The 9,409-nt window shown below is 41.0% G+C and overlaps 1 long non-coding RNA gene across 1 annotated transcript; it reads right to left on the reverse strand.

Annotated features, from left to right (window-relative positions):
* Positions 1–658: 658 nt before the first annotated feature.
* LOC136793344 (uncharacterized) lies at positions 659–7,839 on the reverse strand. Its single transcript, XR_010838536.1, has 3 exons — positions 7,578–7,839; positions 4,350–4,550; positions 659–3,948 (listed from the first exon to the last, which is right to left on the reverse strand). It is a non-coding gene; the product is annotated as an uncharacterized lncRNA (long non-coding RNA).
* Positions 7,840–9,409: the final 1,570 nt, after the last annotated feature.

A 9,409-nucleotide genomic window follows, 5' to 3' on the forward strand; every position in this document is an offset into this window, starting at 1 on the left:
TGGTATATTTATTTTATTATTCTAGATAATGTATAATAAACACATTTCAGTATTTCTTTACCTAATGTAAAGCCCTTTTTGTCATTTTAAAGGAAAATTATTATCGAAATTTCATTTGAAAGAGTGAGTATGATCTTCCAGCAAGTAACAGAAAGGGACATGATGGATGATGTAGGTCAAATTAAAGAGGTTTGATATGAATTATAAATGGTTTGCAGCATCTTCAAAAGTCGATAAGAGTGAATATCTTACCTCCTTGGTCTGCCTTTTTTTCTTTCTTTTTTTTAAAAATAGAAAGTAGATGGTTTACTACATTCACTAAGAGAAAGTATCTCAACATGCCTGTAATTGTAAAATTCCTGGGGAGTGAGTTAGTGGATGTGAGTTAACATCGCCTTTTTATAGCTCTTGAGATGTATTGTTCCTTATAAAGGAAACATATATGCTTTAGAAAACATTTTTTAAATGAAAGAAAATTAAAAAGAAAATATTCTGTCAAAGAATGGCTTAGAATACAAACTATCTTAGAAAAACTCTACGGTGGTACAGTGGGGCAAGCTGTGAAGAGGAAGAAATGCTGAGAGGTTTGAAAGTTTTGGAGAGAATCCAGAAGAGAGAAGATATTAAAGCAAGAGAAGATAGTGCATATGGCTTTTTAAAAACAATTTTTTATTGGAGTATAGTTGATATACAATGTTGTATTAGTTTCAGGTGCACAGCAAAGTAAATCAGTTATATATATATACATATATTCCCTTTTTTGTAGATTTTTTTCCCATGTAGGCCATATGGCTTTTTTAAAGCTAAAAGAATAATGATCCCTCCCCTCTCTGAGAAGAAATGAACAAATTGTTTCTTGCATGTAGGTCAATCAACTGTATTATCCCTTTCATACAGTCTAGGAATTCCTTCAAAGACCATTTTGGATTTAAAGATAATTTAATAAACACATGTCATAATTTGTGGCCATCCAGAACTTTTGAACATCTAAATATGGGGAATGGCCCACCTTAGGAGTCTGGTTTTCTGAACCTAGAATCCAGAAACTCACTCGTCCAGCCTTCCTGGAAACTAGGGCATAAACACTTCAGCCAATGAATAGACTCAGCCAATGAAGTGCACTTAATGAGATTTCAGTTTTAAAGAGACAAACATGAGGAAGCAGACACTGTGGAGACCATTCTCTGAAGGTGATGGCAGAAGCAATGGCTTTCAGGGACAACGATGACAGCAGTTCAGCTTCCATTGCCCAGGATCAATGGGGCAATCTGTGGTGTCTGTGCCCAGTGACAGCAATGATGGGTCACTTTCTGGATCCCCATCCTGAAGTGCCATTTGAGTGTTGTTCCTGCCCATATATCTTCAAGTCTGGGTCTCTAATCCTCTCCGAGGGTCTATTGAGCCTTCTCAAAGCTGTTAGATATGTTTTCTGCTGAACCAGCTATGGTGAGTTCTAATGTTTGTAACCAAGACATCTGACTGATATGGATCCCTTCCTAAACAGAACAACTCTGAAACCCTATGTACAAGGGGGCTCATCCACAGAGAGCTTTTCTAAAATGGTTGCAATTTTACTTAATCCAGAGTCAGAAGAAATAGCACCCTAAGAAAGTTCTATGCAATTCAGTAATATACTAAAAAAATGGGAAATTAAAAACACCTATAAATGAGCACACTAGGACAAGATAAATGGAATGCTAAATTTTGTTTTATTAGATGGAGGAAAATCTATTTTAAAAAATAGTCACATATAATCCAGTGGGAGTAAGAAATGATGGAGGTATAGATAAAACTAGAATCATAGAATGTTGATAATTGCTGAATCTGGGTGGTGGGTATTCTGTTTAGGTGCTTGAGATTTTTCTTAATTAAAAATGTAAAAATAAAAAAATTATAAACTAGTGAGTTAACATTAGTTGGAAAAATACATGCCTCCTTATTTATCTTTAAAATAATGAAGAGAAGCAAGACTAAATATTGTTTAGAAATTTGTATATAAGTGTTTGCCAAGCAATAGAACTAAGTGAGAAAATTTCATAAAAATAAGAGATAAGGACAGACTTATAGTTGATGTGTCTGCTTTTTAGGCCATTTTTGTCCTTGATTTCCCAGGAATAGCTCATTCAGTCAATCCACAAATATGTTTATTAGCATCTGCTACATGTTGGCGTTGTTCTAGGTACTTGGGATATATCGAGAAATAAAATAAAGATCCTTACCCTTACCTAAACATTTTCCGTTATGTATTACACAAAATGTCAATCAAAGCTTTTTATACCTATCTCCAGTCTATAAGCCTAATTACCTAATTTTTAAATTCTAAAACTGTCTCCTATTTCTACAGTTTAGAACCATAAGGTTTTTATAGTTGAAAAGGATCTTAGGTTGCATAAAGTACTACTGCTCATTTTATTATAATTGATATAATACTTTGCCTTTGTAGAGTCTAAGTTACAACATGCCTTCCTGAGACCCAGAGAGGGCAAGGTACTTGCCAAGTCTATACTGCCTGTTGGTAGCAGGACAAAGACCTCCCGATAGGCACGTTGGTACTTTTTCTGCTATATCAAAATTTGCCTGCTTAAATTGCAATGGCTGTGATTGACTGAAGAGATTTTAACCTAAAAATCCTACTATTTGTACATCCTGAGCCTGTCTCTTCGTCTTGACTCCATTGCTCTCTGTCCCCTTCTTCCTCCTCCTCCCTCATAGGCTCTAACCAAAATCTGCAAATGACTAAGATACACCTTTCTCTTTGGCACTGACATCCTCATATGCTGCCATTCCTTAACCATTGTTCAGCTAGGCTCCCCTAATTTAGAACCTTTAATCTTCTTTGATAACATCATCTCTCCATTACTCGAAATAACCTGTCTGGACATTTTTGTCCATTTCCAGTTATTTACACATTTTAGATGTCTAGGCACTCAATAATGAACAAAGAAAGGGGGCCCCAGGGCTGACAATTCTACTGTTGCGTTGAATGACTTCCAGGTTCTCTCCTACTTCATAGCTCCGTAGAGTATGTTCCCAACTGATGCAGCCCCTAAGGCCATTCTGTTTCTGTCTTCACTTGCATGTTCATCACATCACTAGTGTCTAAGTGCCCTTAGAAAATTTTGGAGGTTCAGGCCTTATCAAAAGTGTTTCCGACAACCTATATAACTGAATCACATTGCTGTACACCTGAAACTAACAAAACATTGTAAATTAGCTATACTTCAATTTTAAAAACTTTAAAAAATCTGAAAAGTGAAAAAGAAAAAATAAAATAAAATAGGGATTATGAGATTTGCTCATAGACACTATCGGGGGTGAGAAAAAAAGAAGGGAGTCAGGTCAGTGCAATTTCATTTCATGTTTAACTTTCTCTCTCTCTCTCTCTCTCTCTCTCTCTCTCTCTCTCTCTCAATCTTCCTCTCTCTCTCTCAATCTGAAAGTGTTTGGGTTATATCTATTGCTGTGTAACAAACTACACCAAAATATAGTAGCTTAAAAAAATTATTATTATCTCTCATAGTCCTATAGGTTGACTGAGCTCAGTTAGGTGATGTTGCATTCTCTCAGGTGGTTGCAATCCGATGGATGGAGTCATCAGAAGCCTCACCTCAGCTGGATGTCCAAGATGGCTTCCTTAGTCACATGTCTGGCTTATCAGCTGAGATGCCAGAAACAGCTAGGGGCTTATCAGGCATTTCTCTCTCCACACAGCCTCTTCAGGTGGCAGCTTGAGCTTCCTCAAAGCAAAGTGATCTCAGGGTGGTCAGACTTCTTACGTGACAGCTGTCTTCTCCCAGAGTGAGTGTTCCAGGAGACCCAAGTGGAAGCTGCAAGGCTTTCTTTGGCTTTAAAAGGAAGGGACCACACAAAGGTGTGAATACCAGGAGGTGCAGTTCATTGCAGGGGGGCATCTTTGGTAACTAGTTACCACATGAAGGGAAGTGAGATCTGCAAGTAAAAGTCAATTTTACTGTTAGTCCTCCTGGCTCGCAAGACTCTATTTTTTTTAAACAAATAGAATTGCCTAAAATACAGCCCTCATTTTTTGGTTAAGCAGCAGACTCAGAGTTCCTCTTAATTAAACAAAAGAGAAAAAAAAAACTTTGAACTTAGATAACATATCTTTCTAAACTATAACCTCCTATTTTGGGAGCATGTGATAATAGCTCAGACTTCATTCTATCGATGGCTGAAGGCTGACTTGCCACCATCCTAGAGCTGACAAGCCAAAACAGGTGAGTCTACCTTGCATGATTCACCTTGGTAGGAGCAACTACTACCCAGCTCTGGTCTGGCAGACTACCTGCTCCCTTTCATACACACAGGCTCACCCACAGCCTGAAGCATACCTTGTATCCTTTCAGAAATGGCGCATCGAACACGTGCAGAGAGACATCCAAATGCTTTTCTTTCCAATAAGAGAGACATTTTGTGAAGTCTTTGGCAGCATGCTGGCTGGCAAAGTCATCTGGCTGGCACACTTCTCCTGCATTGAGTTATGGCACTGCCACCTCTACTCTGGAGAGTTTCGAAATTTCAATTTGCACACCCTGTAAGATGTGAGTCATTGAGCTTGCAAAGGAGGAGGGGGAGGCGGCCATCTGCTCGTCATGAGCAGATGACAAATACCCTGCACTGCGAATTTCCATCCTCATTTCACAATATTTAAGTAAACACATTTTGTAACCATTTTTTTTTCAGAGTTCCTTAGTGCTCAAAATGGAATTTTTTTTGGTAAACAATATATAAAAGCCACCTTCTCTCCTCTAAACAATTATATTACCGAAGTGACATCGAAGCCAACCACAGCAAAGTGCTGTCTGTTGAATGACCAGAGCAAAAAGAATACACATCTGAATCGAATAGTTAAGTCTTCTATCATTTCAGACCCACTAGGCTAAGTTTCCTAGTCTGTGAGCTCCATCACGCACAGCTCCATGGTGACCTCTACTGTCTGACTGCAAGAATCCCATCGCAAAGAGTTTCCAGATAACATCTATCTCCCATTTCTGTATACTATGTTATGGGGAGGAAGGAAATTGAAGAAGGAAAAGATAGATGCTCTTCCCTTAAATTATAAAATTACATCCGTAAAATAACTGGGAACTGATGTAAGATCTAATTTTGTATTAGCTTCAAGCTGTGCAACATGGCTCAAAGTGGGACTTCATTTCTTCCCCACTTTTATCTGAAGAAGCTAACAATACCAGGAAAAAATAGTAAAAATAGAAATAGAAAATTCAGATTAGGGTGAAAAGTGAGTGCAAATGTGCTAAACATAAAGGTCAATGTCTAAAGGAGTCTCACATTTGGCTCTGAGCATCCTAAAAGCTAAAAGAAAAAAAAAGTAAGATGGATCGCCTAGACCTTACTATCATGATGAAGAAAGGCTATCATGTCTCAAGTGGAATAATTATTCTTGGTGTTAAATTCTGAATGAAATTCCCATGGGGGTTTTGTGGCATATCCCAGGTGGGACAAGGGCTGGTATGCTCCTTAGCATTTGTACTGCTGCTGCAGGAGCAGGTTTAGTAGGGTTGTTTCTTTTAGCTTTTGTGAGAAAGAAAGGGTGTGTCATTGAGAAAATGAAATACATCCTGCTGACAAGCAGAGAAAGTGAGAAACGGACCTGCTGGCAGCCAGGTCTCAACTCGTATAAACAGCGCTGGGACAAGGCCACCCCATGATCATATTTGGAACAAGATAAAGATAAAGCCACTCGGTAATCACAAAAAATGACTAAACATCCTCCTTTTCTGACTAACATGAGTGACTGCTGTTCCTGTACAAGTGACAATTCCAGACTTGCTTATCCTATATGAAAACAATACTTTCAGGGATCATTTCTACAGTTTGTTTGTCCTGTATGAAAACTATTAAGATGCCAAAACACTGAATTGCTCCTGCACTTGAAAATGTCCAATCCAGAATGTCCCCTTCTTCCCTAATTTCTCTTGGAAATCACTTGGAATAAACCCAAATTCGGTCAGAGGTCCCTGGCTGCTCCCCCTTTCCAAGACATTCCACGATTCCTCTGGTACATGGTTGTTGTGTTTTGTTTTTTTTTTTCCTGCAATGAGCTCAACAATGACTAGTGTGTTCCTGGAGCTCTTTGGTTGGTGGGCTTTTCAAGCATTGACCTCCTACACAGTGAAGGTGGTTCTATGAGGGCCTAAGCTAATATAACCGAGTCAGTATTTCTGTTCTCTGCCCTGTATGAGGACAGAGTACGAAGTGCCTAATGGAGGAGAGGAATGGTGGTTCCCTTACACAACCTCCTCTAAATGTTCCTTTGCTTGTTGTGGCTTTCAGTATTAGATCACTTGCAGATAGTTGGACATCATACTCTCTCTCTAGATGTCTGGGAGAATGAGCTGGTATTCCATTCCTGGTTGAGAGAAGATCCTTATACTTTGGGTAATCTCTGATGAATACCTGACCAATGAGGATATTTTCCCACTGTAGTAGACACTCTCATTTTTCTGCTCAAGAGCCCTCCTATTCCTTCTACTTTTGCTATGAACGCCTCTTCCAGCTTCAGTATCCTTTGGCTTCTAACAGCCCATACCAAACCTGAAGCCACCCTTCGGACACAGAGAACTGGAAACGCCTGGGAGTTTACATTCACTGCCCACCTCTACCCCAAAGCCCTTGGCCAATGACTGGCTGGAACAGGAAAGCCCAACTCCCTTCAAGTTGAGTCAACTCTTTGGTATAATTTACTCTTCAGAGATCCCTGCAGTCAGAATGACACTGCGCTTTGCCTTGCTTAGTTTCTTTCCCATCCCTCTCTTGCTTCACCACTGCCTTACTGGTCTCCGTGGGGGCGCTGCCTTAATAAATTACATACATAGAATCCTCATCTCAGGCTCTGTTTCTGCAGAATTCAACCTATGACACTCATCTAGCCCTCACTATATCCCTCCAAAGTAGAAATTATAACATAATTCTTCAGATGAAGAAAGAAAGGCTTGAGACTAGCCCAAGGTTACACAGGTGGTTAAAAGCAGGCTAGACCTAAAATTCTCATCTCTCTGACCTACATGGTTAGGTCTTTCTGTTACTAAGCCTAGTTGCTTCTCCTTTGGGGCCCTGTATCTGGCTTTATATCCTGTTTATGGACATGCAGAGGGAAGGTTCCGTTGCCTGGGGTAGGAAGCAAAGATTCAAATGTCCTCTGCCAAGGATCTGATGTGTAATTGAATATTTCTGCTGCCATCTGGGGCATGGTTTTCTTGTCCACTGTATGTGGACAGTCCTCCTCCATGACCTCTGAACAGATCACCTCCTGCTGCTTATGGTTGGTAATCCTCCCTCCCCCACAATCCTCCATTCCTCCCAGCTTTTATGAGACAAACATTACAGTAACAGCCTCAGGAGAATGCATGATTTCTGTCCACTCCATCACACAGAAAGGTCACTACTGAGTCCTGGGTGTACCTTCCCACCTATCATCCAGAAAAATGAGAGTCATCCTTAAGAATACCCCCAAGCAGTGACTTTCATCGTGAGGATATCTTTTCAAATCAGGGTTTACATGTGCAAGGAATACTCCTTACTACTCCCGAACTACTCACTGCGGAGGTGGCTCTTCATCCTGGACTTCCTCTCACAGAAAGTACTGAAAGGAAGGGGTGAGGGATGGTAGCATCTGAGTCCCACATGCCATTGCCAAAATCACCCAGGAGGGCTAGTTGTTGAAGGAAGGTGGGAGGGAGAAAAGTTCACAGAATCCCAGGACTAGAGGGAACTCTAAACCACAACTAAATCTTATTCAGATGTCCCCTCGGCGGCAGACCAGCCATGGGGCTGCGTGGCTGTGACCAAACATTTTTCATTGCCAGTGAGTTTCACCAGGAAATTTTCCTCCCCCTGTGCTAAGAAGTCCCCCTCGCTGACTGCTGGGTCAAGTCTAAGGAAGCAGGAAGGTAAGAGAACAGAGTGTGCATGTGTGTGTGTGTTCACACATACCAGGACAGGATGGGTTGGAAAACATAAATGAGGGTGTGATGCATTTCCACTTTCCTGAGCCTTAATCTTAACAACCACACTTCACCACCTCTCCAGGATTTTCATCAAAAGAGCTTATGTGTCTGTTTACATAAAGATTCTGGGTTGGTCTTATTGTTGGGGGTGGGGGGGCAGAGAGTGGGCATTCTGGGTAGTGTAATTTGAGAGCCGTCATGGTCTGCAACACCAGTGCCTGAAACCTCATCATTAGGTTCAATCTTTCAGGTTAAGGTTTTGCTTCCAGAAAGCTCTGATTAACATGAAGGGGGCAGCATACAAACCCACAATCACTGACACCTCAGAGCCTTATGAGAATTTGTTTACCAGGTCAGCAAACACAATGCCAGATCTAGAGAAACAACAGTTATTCGAGTTTGGGGGTAGAAGGAGATTTGTTCTGGGGGGAAGGTCCTGGTCAGAAAGTGGGGGAGGAGAGCATGAGAGGTCAAGGTCTAGATGGAGGGGCAGAAGGCAACAACATTAGACTTGTTACATGGTGACATCCTTACAGCACTTCCTCCCCAGGCAGCAGCTGCATAGCTGTGGAAAGTTTAAGAAAATGTCCCATGGCCAAAAATATAAAACCTGACTTGTAATCATGTGCAAGGGAATAACAGCTGCCCTCCTAGAAACTACAAGAGCACCCACCCACCCCCACCTACTTAAGCCTCTCTTCCCCCATATCCAGGAGTTCTTGGCTGGATCTCAAGGCCTGAGCCCCAGGCAGAGCTTTCCATGCAGCAAAAGGCCAAGCCCAGCCTATCCAGTCACTCTCCAACCAGCCCTATCCAGACTCATCAGACGTCAAGCCTCTTCTCTTTAGCTCCGAAAGTAAAAGGCCACCTTCTGTGTATAACCCAAATTCATTGCATAAAACATTAGATCTGAGGTCCATATTTTAGGCTCAGCCTTGACAGACAAACAATGTTCATGGATAAAGCGGTCTTTAGTCCTATCTGTTGCCTTTTTCACGCTCTCTGAAAATTGGAAATAGGAGATGATCTGGCTTTCAGTCCTGGAAGCAAGCTTTAGTGAGTTCCCAAAGCATTCAATGTGAGTTGGAGAGGTAAAGGGAGAAGGAAGAAGCAGTCTGAAGAAGGTTACTTCTTCATCACCCTAAGAATCATGTGGAGAAAGTGAGTCTTTGCTAATGTAGATAGCAAGAAATTCAAGGTTGGGTTATGTGACACAGGATTAGGGAGCCCAAGGGAAAGGGATTGTGTGTGTGTGTGTGTGTGTGTGTGTGTGTGTGTGTGTGTGTTTGTGTGTGAGTGCATGTGCTTGTGCATGTGCAGACATGGTTCAAACGGTATTACAATGTTAGTCAAAAATCTATCATCACTGGTCATATCTATGTAGACTTGACCTGGTCATTTCATCTCTCTGGCCTCATTTTCCA

Source organism: Kogia breviceps, chromosome X (assembly GCF_026419965.1).
Source record: "Kogia breviceps isolate mKogBre1 chromosome X, mKogBre1 haplotype 1, whole genome shotgun sequence".
NCBI classification, from domain to species: Eukaryota; Metazoa; Chordata; class Mammalia; order Artiodactyla; family Physeteridae; genus Kogia; species Kogia breviceps.